The sequence below is a fragment of the Oncorhynchus nerka genome, unplaced genomic scaffold (genome assembly GCF_034236695.1).
Source record: "Oncorhynchus nerka isolate Pitt River unplaced genomic scaffold, Oner_Uvic_2.0 unplaced_scaffold_3899, whole genome shotgun sequence".
Taxonomy (NCBI): Eukaryota; Metazoa; Chordata; class Actinopteri; order Salmoniformes; family Salmonidae; genus Oncorhynchus; species Oncorhynchus nerka.
Window position 1 is genome coordinate 5,502 of NW_027037398.1, and position 12,411 is coordinate 17,912.

The 12,411-nt window shown below is 45.1% G+C and overlaps 1 pseudogene; it reads left to right on the forward strand.

Annotated features, from left to right (window-relative positions):
- Positions 1-964: 964 nt before the first annotated feature.
- On the forward strand, positions 965-10,797 carry LOC135566638 (protein PALS1-like; annotated as a pseudogene).
- Positions 10,798-12,411: the final 1,614 nt, after the last annotated feature.

The following is a 12,411-nucleotide window of genomic DNA, read 5'->3' on the forward strand; positions in this document are numbered from 1 at the left end:
TTTAATTTCCAAGGCAACAGCCAGAGAGAAGAAGTAGTTCCAAATGGCAGTCTATTCTCTACATGCACTCTTTGACCAGAGGGTGCCATTTGGGCGGAGACTAAGTCCCGTTACAGTAGAGTGTCTGGAATGGGAAACCCCACTGCGACTTATTTAGGAGAGCAGCCAACCTGTGTGTGTGAAGGAATCCAGTTGGTCATCTTAACAGCAGAATGGTCTTTGACATGACCTTCACGTAAGAACAAAATATTTACTGTTATGGCGTTCGTATTTGGACAAAATACTCTGATAGCACATGAGCTCTCAGTCATAAAGCTGACACTGTCTACACATGGTATACATCGTCCAATGAAATGCTTTGTTTTAGGTTCCTTCTCGACAATGCAACAACAATAAGAAATAATACAAGATAAGAATATGAACATAAAGTCAATGGCTCAGTGGAATAGAATAAACATTTTAGCATCAGTATAATACAGGAAGGGACAATATAAAGTCCATTATTTGCACGCAGTATTTACACGTACTGGGGAAGATGATTACAAGCAGAGTAGATGTACTCATCGGTGGTTTTAACAATGATGTACCGCGGTTGCTTGAGGAATGACTAAAGCCTTTGCTAGCTTGTTGACAATGTGTCGACTCATGACTGGTGGTCAGGAAGTTGAATAATTGAACTGTCATGTTGAATCACGATAGAGCCTCAAGGAGGAGTTTCAAGATGGATGGTGATGTTATTAAGTCATGAACACTTTGAACTGCATCACTATTCCAGATGACCAATGATGCTGATTTAGTGCTACTTATACAGTTGACCTTAATCTGACCCTTTCTCTTGCCTGTCTCTCGCTCGCTCTTTCTTACAATCTCTTCACCTCCTCTCTCTCTCTCTCCCTCTCTTCCTCTCATTCCCTCCCCTCTCTCTTTTCCATCTCCTTTCCCATCTCTTTCCCTCTCTGTCCAGGTGCAATACATCCTCCAGTCCACTCAACATAAAGAGGGTGTAGAGCTCAGTAACCTACTCACCACTCCCCACCTCCAGGTAAGAGACCTGGGACACACCAGAACTCAACCCTTAACCTTGTCAGTGTTCCCGAGCTGGCCACCTGAGAGGTACTATGGACCAAATCCCCATTTGGAATTTGTCAGTGTTACTGAGATATATGTGAATATGCTCCATATACCATAGGCTCCATATACTGTATCATAGGCTGCATATACTGTACCATATGTTATATATACTGTACCATAGGTTATATATACTGTACCATAGGCTCCATATACTGTACCATAGGCTCCATATACTGTACCATAGGCTGCATATACTGTACCATAGGCTGCATATACTGTACCATAGGCTGCATATACTGTACCATAGGCTGCATATACTGTACCATAGGCTCCATATAATGTACCATAGGCTGCATATACTGTACCATAGGCTCCATATACTGTACCATAGGCTCCATATACTGTACCATAGGCTTCATATACAGTACTGTGGAAATGTTTTAGGCAGGTTTGAAAAAAATGTAAGAATGCTTTAGTAAGAATGTAAGAAAGTAAGAATGCTTTTAAAAATAGACATGTTAATAGATTATATTTATCAATTAACAAAATACAAAGTGAGTGAACAGAAGAAATATCTACATCAAATCCATATTTGGTGTGACCACCCTTTGCCTTCATAACAGCATCAATTATTGTAGGTACACTTGCACAAGTCAGGGATTTTGTAGGCATATAGTCAGGTGTATGATTAAACAATTATACCAAACATCTGCCTAAAACTTTTGCACAGTACTATACGTTCATGTGAAACCCTGAACCATCGTCACTGTTATCCAGTCTTGACATCAGCCTCCTCCAGAGGAGCTCAGGGAAGTCACCGATCAGTGGGTTTTATATGGCTCTTTATGTGGCTTTGCTCTGTGACTGAACTAAAGGGCATGGGAAACAGCCCTAACTCTATGGGTTGCCCTGTCTTAGTCTTTAATAACCTCTGTATCGGTGATATAACAGGCATTGTGGGTTTTGGAGTTTGATGGTTAACATGATGACAGTGTATCCAGCTTCTGCACACAGAACCTCCCTTTGTTTGTGCTTCTCCAGCTCTGAGCATGTCATCGATTTGCGGAGCAACACCTTCTAGTGTATACAGCACAGGAGGTTGAGGGGAGTGATGGCTTACTAACTTTGTTCCCAGCCATTACTATGAGCCCTTCCTCCCAATGAAGGTGCCACCAGCCACCAGTGGCACACAGTAGATTTTGAGCCTCAGTTGCCCAGTTGTAGCTTGAAACTTGACCCTGCCTGTCTGGTCAGTGTCCAGCCCAAACACGCACACAGACAGGTCACTGAGTATGGATGGCTTACGGCTGGCCTAGCATGAATGACCCCAGGTCCATGTGCCAGCCTCCGGTGTTGACACCGCTCTCTAAGTAGCCACCGAGTGCAACTGTCATGTCGCTATGAAAGAGATTAGACATGTCGAGGCGTTGAGGAGGGATGGAGAGATGGATGTGTGAAGACGAGGAAAGAAATAACATGCTACAGCTGGGCAACTGAGAGGCTCAACACCTACTGTGTACTACTGGTGGCTGGTGGCACCTTCATTGGGAGGAGGGCCTATAGTAATGGCTGGAACGAAATTAAGTAAGCCATCCTCCTCACCAGCCTCCTGTGCTGTATACCCAGAAGGTGCAATCAGTAGAATATAGAGAGGATCCGCCCTGGTCTTGCATGCTAGTCTCCTTAGACAGACGCCTTTCTCCCACAATGCAACAATGAGCTGTTGCTCAGGGTCTGGGAATTTTGAGACTAGTTGTGTTATAATTCTCCACTGGGGCACAGCCAGAAGAGGACTGGACAACCCACATAGCCTGGTTCTCAGGTTTCTTCCTAGGTTTTGGCCTTTCAGGGAGTTTTTCCTAGCCACCGTGCTTCTACACCTGCATTACTTGCTGTTTGGGGTTTTAGGCTGGGTTTCTGTACAGCACTTTGAGATATCATTGACAACGAAGGGCTATATAAATACATTTGATTTGATTTGTGTGCCGACACGTGACCGTGACCATGTGACTGTGTGACCACAAAACCCACTGTTGCTCCATTGACTCCACTGGGCATCATGTCCAATTAAACACAGGCATTTGCCGCAACGGCAACCAACAGGCAGTGGATTATCCCTCCCTCCGGTTATGCTGCGGAACGTGACCCTTCCCACTATCTGACCCCGGTTAGCGACCCTCACCCTAGCTACACACACACAGACACACACAGGTAAACAGATCAACAAACCCCCATGTAAAATGGTAGTGAATAGGTAACCTGCTAGGAACACACTGCCTCCCTCTCTCTCCCTCTTCTCCTCATTTCCCTTCCTCCTCATCCTTCTCGAGATCGAGGTGTTTTTATGATTGATGGAGGCGAATCCTGCCTCCTAAATGCAGGGCAGATTAAGAGGGATTGTGTGTACGCTGGAAGCTTAGCCAGCCCTCAGTCAGCCCTCCTTTCTGCCTTCCCAGGTCTCTCTTCTGCGGGATAAAGACACTCATTTGGTTTAACGGTTATTAACTGCGGCATACGGAGAGCCCGTCACCTTAAATGAAGTGAGGGGGAAATCTTTTTAGAGGTGGAGTCTGCTGTCGGCTGGTGTTGAGGGAGGGAGGAAGAGAGAGACAGGGTGGGCTTTGGGTAAAACGGGCATGTTTAATCATAAGGGATGGAAGCCGAGTTTCAAAGTGTGTTGTGAGTTGTGTTGTGTTGTGAGTTGTGTTTTGAGTTGTGTTGTGAGTTGTGTTGTGTTGTGAGTTGTGTTGTGTGTTGTGTTGTGTTGTGAGTTGTGTTGTGAGTTGTGTTGTGAGTTGTGTTGTGTTGTGAGTTGTGTTTTGAGTTGTGTTGTGAGTTGTGTTGTGTTGTGAGTTGTGTTGTGTGTTGTGTTGTGTTGTGTTGTGAGTTGTGTTGTGTTGTGAGTTGTGTTGTGAGTTGTGTTGTGTTGTGAGTTGTGTTGTGAGTTGTGTTGTGTGTTGTGTTGTGAGTTGTGTTTTGTGTTGTGTTGTGAGTTTTGTGTTGTGTGTTGTGTTGTGAGTTGTGTTGTGAGTTTTGTGAGTTTTGTGTTGTGTGTTGTGTTGTGAGTTGTGTTGAGGTGTGTTGTGAGTTGTGTTGAGTTGTGTGTTGTGTTATGTGTTGTGTTGTGAGTTGTGTGTTGTGTTGTGAGTTGTGTTGTGAGTTGTGTTGTGTTGAGGTGTGTTGTGAGTTGTGTGTTGTGTTGTGAGTTGTGTTGTGAGTTGTGTTGTATCGTGTGTTGTGTTGTGAGTTGTGTGCGCACTGTGTATCAAAAAGCTCCAATTCATCCAAGTCAAGTACTACAACAATCAAATGGAATAAACACCCAGTTTCCACGGCACACACACTCCTTGTCTCCCATGTACCTGTGTGTTGTCTCTCCCAGGCTCTGATACAGGCCCATGACAGGGTGGCAGAGCAGGAGTTGGAGCCGGACCCAGAGAGTGTGATCAGTACATGGGAGAGACCGTCAAACTGGTGCGGCTGGAAGGCCGGTGACATGCCTCTGGTAAGACACACACACACACACACACACACACACACACACACACACACACACACACACACACACACACACACACACACACTCATCTGATTAAAACAATCAAGAATATCGGTGCAAATGGACCAATAAAGCAAATATTGCACTGTAATGTACTGAATATTACTGTATTGTATTGTAATGTTGGGGCGGCAGGTAGCCTAGTGGTTTGAGTGTTGGGCCAGTAACCAGCAGGTAGTCTAGTGGTTAGAGCGTTGGGCCAGTAACCAGCAGGTAGTCTAGTGGTTCGAGTGTTGGGCCAGTAACCGAAAGGTTGCTGGATTGAATCCCCGAGCTGACAAGGTAAAAATCTGTCGTTCTGCCCCTGAACAAGGCAGTTAACCAACTGTTCCCTGGTAGCTGGCCGTCATTGTAAATAAGAATTTGTTCTTAAATGACTTGCATAGTTGAATAAAGGTTCAACTTAAAAAATATAATAATAATAATGTACTGTATTTGTATAGTAATGTACTGTACTGTATTATAAATTCTCTGATGTAGACTTGTCTTTCTAGTTGGTGTGTGTTTATGTCAGGTACATCTAGGTGGTTTGTACTGATAAGTCTATCTGACTGGTAGTGTATTTGCCTGTGTGTCTTGTCCCCAGGGAGCCACAGTTCGTAACGAGATGGACAGCGTGGTGGTGAGTCGCGTGGTGAAGGGCGGGACAGCCGAGCGAAGCGGACTACTGGCCGAGGGAGATGAGATCCTGCAGATCAACGGCGTGCCCGTCCGTGGGAAAAACGTCAATGAGGTCCATGACCTTCTGGTGAGTAATTGGTTAATTGAGAATCGCTCACACTGGATATCACACACACACACACACACACACACACACACACACACCCCTGGGTCGCTCCTCTTTTCAGTTTGTTGCAGCTAGCAACTGGAACGAGCTGCAAAAAACACTCAAACTGGACAGTTTTTCTTCATCTTTTCATTCAAAGACTCAATCATGGACACTCTTACTGACAGTTTTGGCTGCTTCACGTAATGTATTGTTGTCTCTACCTTCGTGCCCTTTGTGCTGTTGTTTGTGCCCAATAATGTTTGTACCATGTTTTGTGCTGCTACCATGTTGTGCTGCTACCATGTTGTGTTGCTGCCATGCTGTGTTGTCATGTGTGGCTGCCATGCTGTGTTGTTGTCTTAGGTCACTCTTTATGTAGTGTTGTGGTGTCCCTCTTGTCGAGATGCGTGTTTTGTCATATATATTTTTTTATTGTTTAATCCTCCGTCCCCGCAGGAGGCTGTTTGGTAGGCCGTCATTGCAAATAAGAATTTGTTCTTCACTGAGTTACCTAGTTAAATAAGTCAAATAAAAAACATGCACAGACACACACATAATGTGCCCATTGACTTGTGTCAGTATGTCGCTTTGATGCCATCAGATCTAATTCATATAACATTTTATGTAGCCTCGGCTCGACCCCATCTTTCCTCATTCTTGAAACCACAAAACATTACAGTACATGACACTACATTGTGTAATACTTAGTTAATTTGAATGAAGCTGATTCCATGTACTGTAGATTGGTCTCTCTCCTCAGACGGAGATGCTTAGTTAATTTGAATGAAGCTGATTCCATGTACTGTGGATTGTACTCAGCGTCATTGGTCTCTCACCTCAGACGGAGATGCATGGCACTTTGACCTTCCTCCTCATCCCCAGCTCTCAGACGAAAACTCCCCCACACAGAGAGACGGTGGTAAGGCTCCTTCAGGGTGTGTGTGTGTGTGCGCGTGCCTGTCTGCGTGCATGCACAACATGTGTGTTCAATTATTACATCATAATCAGTTACTAAATTCTTCTGAGCGATGATGATGATTATGTCACCCATGTGTTCAGATGCACGTGAGGGCGTATTTTAACTACGACCCATCTGATGACCCGTACGTGCCGTGCAGGGAGCTGGGCCTGTCCTTCCGGAAGGGAGACATCCTCCACATTATCAGCCAGGACGACCCCAACTGGTGGCAGGCCTACCGGGAGGGAGATGAGGACAACCAGCCCCTAGCCGGGCTAGTACCAGGTACCCAACCCTAACCCCAACCCTAACAACCCCTACCCCTTCATTTTTTCCCCCCAAGTAAATGTTTCTGTCTTCCTTCCCCCTCTCCCAGGGAAGAGCTTCCAGCAGCAGAGAGAAGCTATGAAGAAAACCATTGTGGACAGGAATCCTGACAGCCCAGGTAAGGGGATTACTATATATACTGCTCAGTTACACACTCCAGGCACTATCACAGGTGTCTAAACACAAGCATGCACGCACACACACACACACACACACACACACACACACACACACACACACACACACACACACACACACACACACACACACACACACACACACACACACACAATCATTATGATCTGATATGCTCTAAATCATCTGTTGATCATTTTCCACTTCTCATTTTCTCCAGGGAAGCTTTGGTGTTCAAAGAAGAACAAAAAGCTGAGGAAGAAAACCATGTACAACCCCCAGCAGCAACGTTGGTAAGGTTCTTTCTCCTACATCTTTGGTCCAATCCCAAATGGACTGCTAGACCCCTATGTACTTGTGGATATTTGATTGTGTGAGGAATATGGTGAAAATTCCACTTAGCCTATCAGACGGAGCTACTACCATATTGCTCACACCTGTCAAGTCATCTCAGATATCCACACATAGGAGGGCATAGGGTCATAGACACCTATAGGTGTTAGGGTTGATTTGGGACTCTGGCATCTCTCTCGCAATGTCCCTATGTACATTATAATAGATTTTCAGACGATTGTAAAGTGCCTTTGTAAAGTATTCAGACCTTTATTGCCTTTTTTACACATTTAGTTACGTTACAGCCTTATTCTAAAATGGATTAAATAAATAAAACATCCTCAGCAATCTGCACACAGAACCCCATAATGACATCACAATAAACCCCATAATGACATCACAGAACCCCATAATGACATCACAATACCCCATAATGACATCACAGAACCCCATAATGACATCACAATACCCCATAATGACATCACAGAACCCCATAATGACATCACAATACCCCATAATGACAAAGCGAAAATAGTTTTTTTAATTAAAAACTGTAATATCTTATTTACATAAGTATTCAGCCCTTTTGCTATGAGACTTGAGACTCAGTTGCATCTAGTTTAAATATATCATCCTTGATCTTTCTACCACCTGTGGTAAATTCAATTGATTGGAACCGATTTGGAAAGGCACACACCTGTCTATATAAGGTCAGCTGACAGTGCATGTCAGAGCAAAAACCAAGCCATGAGGTCGAAGGAACTGTCCGTAGAGCTCAGAGACAGGATTGTGTCGAGGCACAGATCTGAGGAAGGAAAACCAAAACATTTCTGCAGCATTGAAGGTCCCCAAGGACACAGTGGCTTCCATCATTCTTAAATGGAAGAAGTTTGGAACCACCAAGACTCTTCCTAAGAGCTGGCCGCCCGGCCAAACTGAGCAATCAGGGAGAAGGGCCTTGGTCAGGAGGTGACCAAGAACACGTTGGTCACTGACAGAGCTCCAGAGTTTCTCTGTGGAGAGGGGAGAACCTTCCAGAAGGACAACCATCTCTGCAGCACTCCAGCAATCAGGCCTTTATGGTAGAGTGGCCAGACGGAAGCCACTCCTCAGTAAAAGGCACATGACAACCCACTTGGAGTTTGCCAAAAGGCACTTAAAGACTCTCAGACCATGAGAAACAAGATTCTCTGGTCTGATGAAACCAAGATTGAACTCTTTGGCCGGAATGCCAACGTCTGGAGAAAACCTGGCACCATCTCTATGGTGAAGCATGTTGGTGGCGGCATCATGCTGTGGGGATGTTTTTCAGTGGCAGGGACTGGGAGACTAGTCAGAATCGAGGCAAAGACGAACTGAGCAAAGTACAGAGAGATCCTTGATGATAACCTGCTCCAGTGCGCTCAGGACCTCAGACTGGAGCGAAGGTTCACCTTCCAACAGCAAAATAATCCTAAGCACACAGCCAAGACAATGCAGGAGTGGCTTCGGGACAAGTCTCTGAATGTCCTTGAGTGGACTTGAACCTGATTGAACATCTCTGGAGAGACCTGGATATAGCTGTGCAGCGACGCTCCCCATCCAATCTGACAGAGGATCTGCAGAGAAGAATGTGAGAAACTCCCTAAATATAGATGTACCAAGCTTGTAGCGTTGTACCCAATAAGACTCGAGGCTGTAATTGATGCCAAAGGTGCTTCAACAATTTAAAAAAAACAGTTTATTTTTTGTTATTGTGTCTAGATTGATAAGATTTTAAAAATATATGTTTTTCCATTTTAGAATGAGGCTGTAACCTGAACAAATGTGGTCTGAATACTTTCCGAAGGCACTGTAAAATCGGTGCGAACTCGGTTCGGACATTACATTCAGAGGTGCTAAGTACTCTCGGCCAGCCTATGTTACTGGTGTGTCTTAGAGTTAAAGTATGAGAGTGGAAAGTCCTCTCCTAGCAGGAAGTCTTATTACCTCAGTCTTGTTGGCACACAGGAGGCTGGACTCTGGGGCACATTCAGAAATGAATGGATTGGGTATAACAGATATGCCTCTGACATGTACCCAGTAATCATGCCTGCTCTATTCATGGAATTTCTATCTGCCATGTTCCCCCTCAGCTGAATGTTGTGGAATATTCTGATAGGTATATATGTTCTACATAACATATTTATATCTGATATGTATATAGAGTAACATTTCTGCAACATTTCAATCTGCAACATCTTCAGTAAACCCCAACCTCTCTACTTACCTCTGTCGCGCTCAGACTACTCCGCCGATGACATCCTGACCTATGAGGAGATGGCGTTACCACCAGCCGCCAGTCAGCAAGCGACCCATCGCCCTGATTGGTCCGGCCCAACAGCGGGCAGGAAGAGCTGCGGCGGAGGCTGCTGTCTATCCAGCCGGACAGATTCGCCAGCGCCGTGCCACGGGCAGACCAATCAGAGCAGGGGGATTGGGGGCGGGCAAGACTTGATGATGGGAACAAGACCCACTTGTTCTTTGTGGGAGGTTCCAGTTGTGTCCTGTTAGGTCTTTTTTATATATTATTTAAGTGTTGTGATTATTAAACAGACTTTAAATAAAGTTTGATGGGGTTTGATAGCTTGAAGCATTGACAAATTACTGCAGCAATTCAACAGGTAGGGTCGACGTTACCAATACATACAGATTAGCTTCTAACAAATTCTCATTTCTTTTTTATTTTAACTCTTTATTACAATAGACCAGACAAAAACTTAATTATACATTTAACATACATTTAATATACCAAATTCTCATTTCAACAATCGCTATCACTCAGATACAACGAAGCCCACGGATACATGAGAAGAATGGGAGGGAGTACCACTTTGTGAACCTGGGCTGGCGCTTTGAGACGGACGACCCAGCAGGAAGTTCATCGAGTCTGGGGAGTACGACAGGAACTTGTATGGCACCAGCAGTGACTCGGTTCGACAGGTCATCAACTCAGGCAGGATCTGTCTGCTGTGCCTGCACACTAAGGTAGGAAACTACATTTCATAAACCCTACATAGCACTTCATAAGCCCTACATAGCACTTCATAGCACTACATAGATGCTTCATAAATCATGTAAGTAAGTCATTCTACATAAAGGGTGATGTGTCCTTACACCTGGTGCTTAGCCTTGTGCCACACTTTATGTAGCATGTCATTTTAAGCATCTTTACAGGGCTTATGAATGGTTCATAAAGGCTTTTTAAGCCTTAAAAGTTATGTTTAGTTGAAAGTGGGACTGTTAGCCGCTAGTTGAGAATATGTTGTGGAGGAAATTTCATATCATGTTTTGAAAGCATACTATCCACGCTGCTATTCCTCTATTCTCTATCTCCCTTTGTTTTGATCATTTTCTCCCCTCCTCCTGCTGCTGTTTCCCTTCGGTCTCTCACTCAGTCACTGCGGGTGCTCGGGTCCTCCAACCTCAAGCTCCTATGTGATCTTCATCGCTCCTCCTCTCAGGAGCGATTCCGCACCTGCTGGCCAAGGATGGAAAAAACCCAAAGGTACTTATCTCACAAAAAGCCCTTTATCAGCAAGTACCATAGATACATTAATATCCACAGTGAATGTATAACATGAATCACACTTATCATGTTGATCATTATACCTGTGAGAAGCTATAATGAACTATTTCTCCTCTGCTGGTACAGTAATAGTTCTGCCTTGAGCTACATCTAGCCAGGATATCTCTAAAACCCCTCCTTCCTCCTGTTTCCTTGCATCTAGCCAGGATATCTCTAAACCCCTCCTTCCCTCCTGTTTCCTACATCTAGCCAGGATATCTCTAAACCCCTCCTTCCTTCCTGTTTCCTACATCTAGCCAGGATATCTCTAAACCCCTCCCTTCCCTCCTCCCCTCCTTCCTTCCTCCTGTTTCCCTACATCTAGCCAGGATATCTCTAAACCCCTCCTTCCTTCCTGTTTCCCTACATCTAGCCAGGATATCTCTATCCCCTGTCCTTCCTCCTGTTTCCTACATCCAGCCAGGATATCTCTAAACCCCTCCTTCCTTCCTGTTTCCCTACATCCAGCCAGGATATCTCTAAACCCCTCCTTCCCTCCTGTTTCCCTACATCTAGCCAGGATATCTCTAAAAACCCCTCCTTCCTCCTGTTTCCCTACATCTAGCCAGGATATCTCTAAACCCCCTTCCCTCCTGTTTCCCTACATCTAGCCAGGATATCTCTAAACCCCTCCTTCCCTCATGTTTCTACATCTAGCCAGGATATCTCTAAACTCCCTCCTTCCCTCCTGTTTCCTACATCTAGCCAGGATATCTCTATCCCCTGTCCTTCCCTCCTGTTTCCCTACATCCAGCCAGGATATCTCTAAACCCCTCCTTCCCTCATGTTTCCCTACATCTAGCCAGGATATCTCTATCCCCTGTCCTTCCCTCCTGTTTCCCTACATCTATCCAGGATATCTCTATCCCCTGTCCTTCCTTCCTGTTTCCTACATCTAGCCAGGATATCTCTAAACCCCTCCTTCCTCCTGTTTCCTACATCTAGCCAGGATATGTCTAACCTACTCCGTTTCCCTGCTTGACTCTGTCCTGGGGCCCCAAATGGGGTGCACATTTTGTTTTTTTGCCCTAACACTATACAGCTGATTCAAATAATCAAGATTGTATAGCTGTATAGTGCTAGAGAAAACAAAACATGCACCCTTAGAGTCCCCAGGACTGAGTTTGGGAAACCCTGCTCTAACCCCTATTTTTCCCTCTGTTTCCCAACATCTAGCCAGGATATCTCTATCCCCTGTCCTTCCTTCCTGTTTCCCAACATCTAGCCAGGATATCTCTATCCCCTGTCCTTTCTTCCTGTTTCCCAACATCTAGCCAGGATATCTCTATCCCCTGTCCTTCCTTCCTGTTTCCCAACATCTAGCCAGGATATCTCTATCCCCTGTCCTTCCTTCCTGTTTCCCTACATCTAGCCAGGATATCTCTATCCCCTGTCCTTCCTTCCTGTTTCCCTACATCCAGCCAGGATATCTCTATCCCCTGTCCTTCCTTCCTGTTTCCCTACATCCAGCCAGGATATCTCTATCCCCTGTCCTTCCTTCCTTCCCTCCTGTTTCCCTACATCTAGCCAGGATATCTCTATCTCCTGTCCTTCCTTCCTGTTTCCCTACATCCAGCCAGGATATCTCTATCCCCTGTCCTTCCTTCCTGTTTCCCTACATCTAGCCAGGATATCTCTATCCCCTGTCCTTCCTCCTGTTTCCCTACATCCAG